Consider the following 9,547-nt stretch of genomic DNA (forward strand, 5'->3'; position numbering starts at 1 on the left):
AAATCCTCTCAAACCAGAATCTTCATAAAATCAATGGGCAGGGGGCGGCTAGGTGGTACAGTGAATAGAGCACTGGCCTTGGAGTCAGGAGTACCTGGGTTCAAATCCGACCTCAAACACTTAATAATTACCTAGCTGTGTGGCCTTGGGCAAGCCACTTAGCCCCATTGCCTTGAAAAAAATCTAAAAATAAAAAATAAAAAAATAAAATAAAATCAATGGGCTAAATCAATCGTAGGTTGTTTTTTTTTTTTTCAGTCCATACACAGCTCTCAAAAAACAGGAAGGCTTCATCATGGACTTCCAACCCTCTCAACATAGGAACACACAGTTTTCTCTCAAACTCAAAACAACATTACAGCAGGTAAATTATACAGGAGGGATTAGAGATTATCTGAACATATCAGTGAAAGGAGAAAAAAATATGATCAGGAACTCTTAATTATGAAATGGCCAGCCAGGATTGCAGAGGGCCAGTAACAAAACATGCTACTTACTTGCTTATAGAAAAGAACAGACTCAGAGTAGAATGAGATAGGTTTTTTTGGGACATGGTCAATGCAGAAATTTGTTCTGGTAGAGTATACATGTTTGTAATAGGTTTTGTTTTGCTTTTGTTCTCAAGGGCAGGGGAAGTAAAAAGAAAAAATGAATTTTTAACTAACTGAAAAAGACATTAAAAAAAAGTGTGACATGTACTCTTGGAATTTTTTTTACCTTCCAAGGAAGATCATTTATCTAGTCAAATAAAATTTCCTGGTCAACATTTATTAAGGGCTTACTAAATTCTTGATCCTATTAAGAACTAAGGTAACAAATGCAAGCAAAAAGTCAGCTTAAAGTTACCCTTAGGGAGCCTACATTCTAATGAGGGAAAACAATATACAAAAGGGAGATAAAAGGAAGACCTGAGTTCAAATACAACTTTAGACATTTACCAGCTGTGTAATCCTAGACAAGTCACTTAACCCTATTTGCATCAGTTTACTTATCCATAAAATGAGCTGGAGAAAGAAATTGGAAACTACTCCAGTATCTTTGCCAAGAAAATCCCAAATGGGGTAATGAAGACCTGGTTGGGTTCTTCCTTAAAATGTCAATTGTGGAGGAAATCACCCATTAGAGATTTACAAGGGAAAAAATAGTGTATAGGCAAATCTCATTTTATTATGCTTTTATTTATTGCACTTTGTGGATATTGCATTTTTTTTACAGGTTGAAGGTTCCTGTCAACTTCAACCTGTAAAAAAAGCAAGTCTATTGGGTGCCATTTTTCCAGTAGCATGTGCTCACATCACATCTCTGAATCTTAAATTTTTCAAAACTTTTCCTTATCATTTTATCTGTTTTGGCAGTCTGTGATTAGTGATCTTTGGTGTCACTATTGTAATTTCTTGGGTGTGTCACAAACTATACCTATATAAAGATGGTAAATTTAATTAATAAATGTGTATGTTCTGACTGCTTCACTAACTGACAGTTTTCAGTTCTCTCTTTTTTCTATGGCCTCCCTATTCCCTGAAGAACAACAATATTGAAATTGGGGGAATTGATAAATCTACAATGAGGAAGTTGAAGGAAGAGTCAGTGTGGCAAATTTCATTGTTTTCTACAGCCTTCTTCAGCACAATTTTCAATAACCACCACCCTAATAAGTCAGCAATTATCAATATCAAGGCAAGAACCTCCAGCAGTAAAAGAATTACTTACGGAAGGCTCACACACTAATTTTTTTTAAGCAATAAAGTCTTTTTAATTAAGGTACCTTTTTTGTACATAATACTATCACTCACTTTATAGACATGACTTTTATATTGCAAAGGGAACCAAAAAAATACATGCTTTGATTTATTGATATTCACTTTTTTTGCAATAATTGTTTTATTATAGTGTCCTGGGACCAAACCTGCAATCTCTGAGGTATACCTGTATTGAGGGCTGACCTTGAAAAGTTGGGTTCAATACTGCTTGATAGTATATGATGGATTTTAGGCTAATCATTTAATCTCTTGGCATCTCCCATGCACTACCCTAAATCAGACTATAGATTACAGGCGATTGTAGACTGACATCTACAGAAGTTTTCTCCTGGGGAGCTCCTGATGCTTCTGAAATCACAGGTGAAAAATGGGAATAGGAAAGGGGGAAGAAGGAAGGAAATAATAGGATCATGTCCCCAAATGAGACTATAGTAGATAAATATGAAATGTTCTGTGATTTTTGTAGGCAAAGTATTAAGCTTTTCATTAAAATAGTTTATTTAAAATTAGAATTTAACAAGCAGGAATGCAATAGTGGACTTAATCTTCTATTGTTAGTATATTCTGCTTTTCTACTTAGTATAATACTACTGGTTTCACTTAACTTTTTGGAAACCAGGATAGAATTCTGAAAGTAAGTCCATTATCAAGAGGTGATATAAATAGAAGAGCAGTGGATTAATTATATGAATAATTGGGATTGTTACAAATTGTTTTAGGTTATAGGTAAAGTTCCTGCTTCTCATTAGGTTGTAAACCAAAATGAAAAATAATCAGAGTGAAATGTCCTAAAATTCAGGGTAATTGTTTAGTGTTAGAGAACTGAAATATGTACTTTGAAATATAGAATTCAGACTTCCATTTACTGAAATAAATTTCAAAAATTGTCTAAGATCTATAAAACATACTGAAAATTTATATTGTTTAAAATCCTTTTCTCATTGTTAAAAGCTAGGAATATCTGAAGACCAAAGTCTGGTAACTGAGGAGGTAATTTAAGATTCACTTAAATAAAAGAGCTAAAGGGAGCCCTCTTGGGGACTAAGTTGTAATATGTGTTCAGGGAAAACTGAATTTTACTTATAATTAGTTTTATTTGTGGGAGAAAAAAGGGCTAAAAGAAACAAAAAGCAAATAGGTAGAGGAAATTTCTATATTTGTGAACCTCTGCATCTAGAAATCCCAATGCATTTACAAGACTAACTTTTTTACACAGTTATTTTTGTCAACTCTAGGTACAGTTTCTCTTTCCCTCCTTTCCACCCTAAGAAAGTGAAATTATATTCTACATGATATAAATAATTCAGTCTAATTTTCCTCATATTTTATGAGTTTTGAGACAAGAAAAAATTAGGGTTCTTTGAGGAAAAATATAATGACATTTGAGGTCTCCTCTTGATATTGATGACAGTTTTTGAATTAGATGATTCTGCATTCTAGCATGAGTTTGTAGGGGTAGTAACAAAGGATTAGGAATAGAACCCTCATCTGACAGTGGATCACTAGAATACAAGGAGCTCTTTCATCCATAAGACAGGGAATATTCCAAGCAGGGGGTGACAAAGATATGCTTAGAAAGAGGACCTGGTTGCAGCTGAAACTGACACTTGGTGCACCTGCTGGGAATTGCCCAGGTCTGCAGGAGTCCACACGGGAAACACCACCTGTCCCTGGCGCTGCTGTCAAAAGTCCTAACTAGTGGGACTTAGTGATTGACTAAGGGGAGAAAGACCTTTAGGAAGGCTTTTCTCAGAACTGTCTCTTTTCTTTTTCTAAGAGCTTTGATGTTGGTGTTAATGTTTTCTTGGGTCTTTCAAAAAAATCTATACTTTTCTTAACATCACTGTGTGCTTCAAAAGGGGTGAGATGCTAATATGTTTTCCCAGGTTTTCAGGGTAGGGGTTATAAACCAAGAGAGCAAGAAACCTCTGAAGATATCTTGAATCTTTTTGACATGAATCTCTGTCACAAGGATTACACAAATGGTTTATAATATATTTTCATTTTTTAATCACCATTTCCTAGAGAAGCTTCTGAGAAAGAAAGGAATCACTGAAAAGGTCAGCATGTAGCAAGTACTTATTAAGCCCTTGCTATGGACCAGGTGCTATGCTAGAGATACAAACAGAAGAAAAATGACAATCTCTGCTCTCAAGCAGGTTCCATTTTAATAGGGGAAGATAATAAATGAATAATTTCTTTTAGAAAAGATGAGAGGGAGCAATGGGTACCATTGGATGTAGGGTTTGGTAGATAAGTCCTGAGAGAAAGAAGCATAGCTGAAAGAGGAATGAAGCATGGTTGACTTGACCCCTCGAAGTCCCTGAAAGGAATCTATCAATGGGAGGAGGGGACCAATATAGCAGAGATGAAGGATGAAAAGACCCCAGGGAAGGAGGGAATATCCAAGGTGAGAGGATTGTTGAGTCCTGTGACAAACTTCATTATCAGAAGTACAACCAGGAGGGGAATGAAACTAAACTAAAGTTTGTCACCAAAATAGAGGTCCAGAAAGGAACTCACCAGTGAGAGGAAGAGGGTTAGCATTACCAAAGGATCAGAAGGCCGAGGTTCTAAGGGAATTTCCATTTGGAAAGTCAAAAGAGTATCTAGGGGCCACTAGGTGGTGCAGTGGATAGAGCACTGGCCCTGGAGTCAGGAGTACCTGAGTTCAAATTTAGCCTCAGACACTTAATAATTACCTAGCTGTGTGGCCTTGGGCAAGCCACTTAACCCCATTGCCTTGCAAAAAAAAAAAAAAACCCAACTAAAAAATAAAGTATCTAGAAACACTTAATCATTTTAAATCAGGTCCAGACGAATTATATAGTACAATGCTAAAAATATAGGAAGATATGATCGATGAATTGCTTTAGATGATCTATGAAATATTTTGGAAAATGAGAGATACCATGGGATTATAGAAGGACAAATGTCACAAATGTCCAAATTTTGAAAAAAATAGAAAATTGTAAATTCTAAAAGTCAAGTGAATTTGACTTTGATTCCTTCTAAAATCCTAGAATATATTCTTACTAAAAGGATGAATTGTAAGCATTTAGAAAAAAAAAGATAGTGACTGCTAAAATAAACACGGCTTCATCAAGAAACAGAGATGGCAGACTAAATTTTCTTTTCTGAAAGATGACTAGAGATCATAGCAATATTCTAGAATATCCAGTTTTAGCAAAGCAGTTGTTAAAGTCTCATGGCATGTTCATGGAAAAGATAGAAATGAAAGAGAAATATATATGTGTGTATACACACACACACACACACACATAGACACACACACACACACACACACACACACACACACACACACACACACATATATAGTTAAGTGGTCAAATGACCACTTCCAAAAGTCCTATTCCACTGACTCATGCCTGCAAAGCATGAACTATGAACTCTGACAGAAAGCAGAAAGCCAGATTAAATGTACTGTCTAAGGACTAATTTATCACAGGATAAACCACTGGATAATAGTGATTCGCTAGATGATGAAAACTTTAGTAATACAACCAATTCATGAAAATAAAACATAAATGGAAAAACCCTCCTCAGACCTTTGTGGACTCCTTCCTTTTCACAGTAACAACAGTGGGATAGCTGAAGATATTAAGAATACAACACTTTTTAGACTATAAGCATTAATATAATTGTAAGAATTCTAAAAGGGAATCATTTTCCCCCTTTGGAAGAATGTAATCATAAAAATTGACATTTTAACAATAAATGAAACAAGAAGACAAAAATGAAGTTGCAATTCAGTGGATGAAGGGACATGGGAAATATAAATACTGAGTTCATTTCATAATGAATTCAAAAACAATAAGAAATATTTCATGCGACATTTCATCTTCTGTTACATTGCTTTTGATGAATAAAAAAGACTGCCATGATGAAATTTCCAACATAGGTACCATTTGTTGAAAAGAATTAAGAGGTAGAAGACCAAAACGTTCCTAGCAACATAATAACATTCAATCAATCAAAAAGCATTTCTGGGGGCAGCTAGGAGGTGCAGTGGATAGAGCACTGGTCCTGGAATCAGGAGTCCCTGAGTTCAAATCCTACCTCAGACACTTAATAATTGCCTAGCTGTGTGACCTTGGGCAAGTCACTTAACCCCATTGACAGAAATAATTTTTTTAAAAGCATTTCTTCTGTATGTCAGGTACTTTGATAAGAAATGATGATACAACCAAAAAGAAAAGAAAAAACAGTCACTGTTCTCAAGAAGGATATATTTTACCAGGCAGTATATATCTAGGTATAAATAATGTAAGTCAATAATTGTGGAGGAAATAAAAAAGATCTCCTACCAAAAATGGTGGAGCTGAATCGTAAGGAAACCAGGGTATTCTGAGGAAGGAAAAATCCAAGCCTGGGGGCAGCCAGTTCAAAAGCACAGAGGCAAAGGGTCATGTGGGAAGAACTTTAGATAGTCCAATATGTCTGAAACATAGAATGAATGCAGGTGAACAGTGTATAAGAAGACTAGATGAGAATGGGTTAGGTTATAAAAAGTTTTCAATATTAGAGATTCTACATAACCACTGGAGTTTATTGACAGAGTGGGTGGGGTTATGATATGGTCAAATTAACTCTTACCTCAGGCACTTACTAATTATATGACTCTGGGCAAGTTATCTAATCACTGTTTGCTTCCATTTCCTCAACTGTAAAATGGAAATAATAATAGCAGCTTCCTCCCAGGGTAGGTAGCTATGTGGCACAGTGACTAGAGCACTAGCTGTGGAGTCAGGAAGAAGAATTCAGATCTGATTTCAGACACTTCTTAATTATATGATATTGAGCAAATTATTTAACTCTGTTTGCCTGAGTTTCTCATCCATAAAATGAGCTGGAGCAGGAAATGACAACCTACTCTAGTATCTCTAGCAAGAAAACTCTATATGGGGTCAAGGAATCTGACCCATTTGAAAGGACACAACAATAATTCTCCTAAGGTACTTGTGAGATAGTGTACTAATGTTTGTAAATCCCTTGGCACATATTAACTGCTCTATAAAATGCTGGTTTTTATAATTATTATATTATCATCCTGTGGCTTATTAAGTTATTCTTCCTGTCCTGTCAATGATGTAGTTTAGTCATCAGTGCTGATACTCATCAATGTTTCTGAGATGTATTAGCCAGGATATGAAGTCTATGATCATCCCTTGTACTTCTATCTAATTAATCTCTTCCTTTTCATGCATCCTGGCTAATATGTAATTCCTTCCATTAGAATCATAAATCAGAAGCTTATATCAAGCAAGTGAACTTCAAGATTTCTCTCCATGTTGGCTTGTAAATGGCATTAAAGTTTATATGGCTAGTGAGTTTTGCCCTTAGGGGTGGGGATTGAGATTGGATGCATTTTTTGCTTACTTGGGCTGCTACTACTGATATGATCATGCTTTTACTAATTAAATCATTTTATTTTATTTTTATTGCAACATCAACCAAAATTATTTGTTATTAAAAATTGAACTAGATAAGGAGCTACTAAGTGGGTAGAGGTAAAAAATGACTTGAGAATATCTAAGCCTGTGAGTAATAGTAACCACAACTTCCATGAATTTGGAGGAGGTCTTTGATATACAGGTTATTCAATAATCGTATAAAATTAATGTCTAGCTAGCCACAAAATAAGGAAATACATATTTGACAAAAGTATTCATTTCCGTCTAGGAAGATGTTCATTATAGGGAGTCAATGGACGATGATACCTTTAGCTGCTCCTGAAAAAGGTAATTACTTACATTTATATGGTACCTTATAGCTTGCAAAGTTTACATAAATTATCTCATTTGATCATCATAACAATACCTTCATGAAAGTATTAAAGGTATTATTAACTTCATTTTACAGCTAAGGAAACAGGCTTAGAAATGTTAAGTCACTTACTTGCCCATAATCACACCTCTTAGGTAAGTTAGAGAGGGGAGATAAATCCCAGGTTTCTTGACTCCAGGTCCAACACTTTTTTGGGTTTTTTTTTGCAAGGCAATAGTGATTTGCCCAAGGTCACACAGCTAGGTAATTATTACATGTCTGAGGACACATTTGAACTCAGGTCCTTCTAACTCCAGGGCTGGTGTTGCTCTTTCTACAGTGCCACCTAGCTGCCCCCAGATCCAATACTCTTAACCAACATACCTCTCAATGTCATTGTGCTGTTTGCATCAAGTTCCAGAACATTTAAGGGGATCTCTTCTGTGAGACACATTATTATTAAAAAAAAAAAAAGCAACTGCCTAAATATTGCAAAAAAAGGTTAAAAAAATCTAGCATTAGGGGTGGCTAGGTGGCATAGTGAATAGAGCACCCCTGGAGTCAGGAGTACCTTACTTCAAATGTGACCTTAGACACTTAATTACCTAGCTGTGTGGCCTTGGACAAGCCATGTAACCCCATTTGCCTTGCAAAAAAAAAAGAAACTAAAAAAAAAATCTATCATGATATGCATTGAATTAATCCTTTGAATTTCTGATTGAAATTTTCCATTAAATTAATGTGCATGTATGTGTATGTCTATATATGTATACTATATATAATATACATAAACATAAACAGATTATTATACAAATATATATGCATATAGGCATATATGTGTATGTGAGTGTGTGTGTATGAGGGAATAATTAGGGCACCTAGATGGCAAAATAGATGGAGCTCTGGGCTTGAAATCAGGAAGACTCATTTTCCTGTTTGCCTCAGTTTCTTATCTGTAAAATGAACTGGAGAAGGAAATGGCAAACCACTCTAGTATCTCTGCCAAGAAAATCCTAAATAGGGTAATAAAAAGTTGGACATGATGAAAGTAACAACCTACATATATGCTCTGGCATTGTAGATACATATGTGTGTGAGAGAAAGAGAAAATAAGAACTAGATTTTTACTCTAGAATGGAAAATCAGAAGGAATGGATTATATTTGGGAGATTTTGTCATGCCCAGCAGAAGCAATCAGATATTAAGTAGGCAGAGGTCTGAGCAACCCACCATGAGTCCTCCCCAGCACTGGAACTTTCCCATGTTACTGAATAGCTGGGTACCTAACACATATGCCTGTCTGTGGGATTCCAGCATTCCATCTATTGGGCCACTTGCTGTCCTCTGGTTTGTAAGCAGCCGCTTAACCCAGACAATATAAATGATAATTGTATCAGTGAAATCATAATTCTGGTCAATATTGCTGTTAAAGTTTTATGATTTAAAGCCTTCACTACATTCACAACTTGGGTTAAAATGTTTCCCCTCCTAAGTTTTATAGGAGAAAAGGTACTGGCTCTAGAATCGGGAAAACCTAAATCCAAATCTGTCCTCAGAAATTTATTAGCATTGTTGACCCTGAGGGATAGAGCCAAACTGAACTGAATGAAAGCACTTTTTTCTGAACTCTCCCAACACATAACTCCACAATAATCTAAAAAATGGACTAAATTTTAAGAAAGTCAAAATTAAAAACATTACAGTGCATCATTTTTCCAGACCAATTTAGTTTAAGGACACAGACACCTGGTTGGCACAAAGCAAGAGAGACCAGGGAGACTACGGGAAGTGAACACCTGGTCAGAAAGAGAGCCAAAGGGATAGGATGGGGTGCCATTTGGTAGCTTTGTTGTAACTAGCCAGTTTTCTGGAGAACAATTTAGAGTTAATCCCATACACATTCTGTGGCCCAGCAATAGCAACTACTAGATCTACACCTCAAAAAATATCAAAGGAAAAAAAAAAGGTGAAAAGGGATCCATTCATATAGGTGTAACATA

General features: G+C 35.7%; 1 protein-coding gene across 2 annotated transcripts in view; it reads right to left on the minus strand.

Annotated features, from left to right (window-relative positions):
- The window catches only part of TMEM182 (transmembrane protein 182), a 109,746-nt gene that overhangs the window by 99,072 nt on the left and 1,127 nt on the right, over nucleotides 1–9,547 (minus strand). Inside the window, exon 1 of one of the 2 annotated variants that reach the window (XM_074192206.1) lies at nucleotides 6,089–6,705. The exons of the other annotated variant lie outside the window; for it this stretch is intronic. The gene's annotated coding sequence lies outside the window, so the exon portion shown is untranslated. Of the gene's footprint in view, nucleotides 1–6,088; nucleotides 6,706–9,547 lie in introns of those variants that run through there. 2 annotated transcript variants of the gene reach the window in all.

This window comes from Macrotis lagotis, chromosome 6, assembly GCF_037893015.1.
Source record: "Macrotis lagotis isolate mMagLag1 chromosome 6, bilby.v1.9.chrom.fasta, whole genome shotgun sequence".
NCBI classification, from domain to species: Eukaryota; Metazoa; Chordata; class Mammalia; order Peramelemorphia; family Peramelidae; genus Macrotis; species Macrotis lagotis.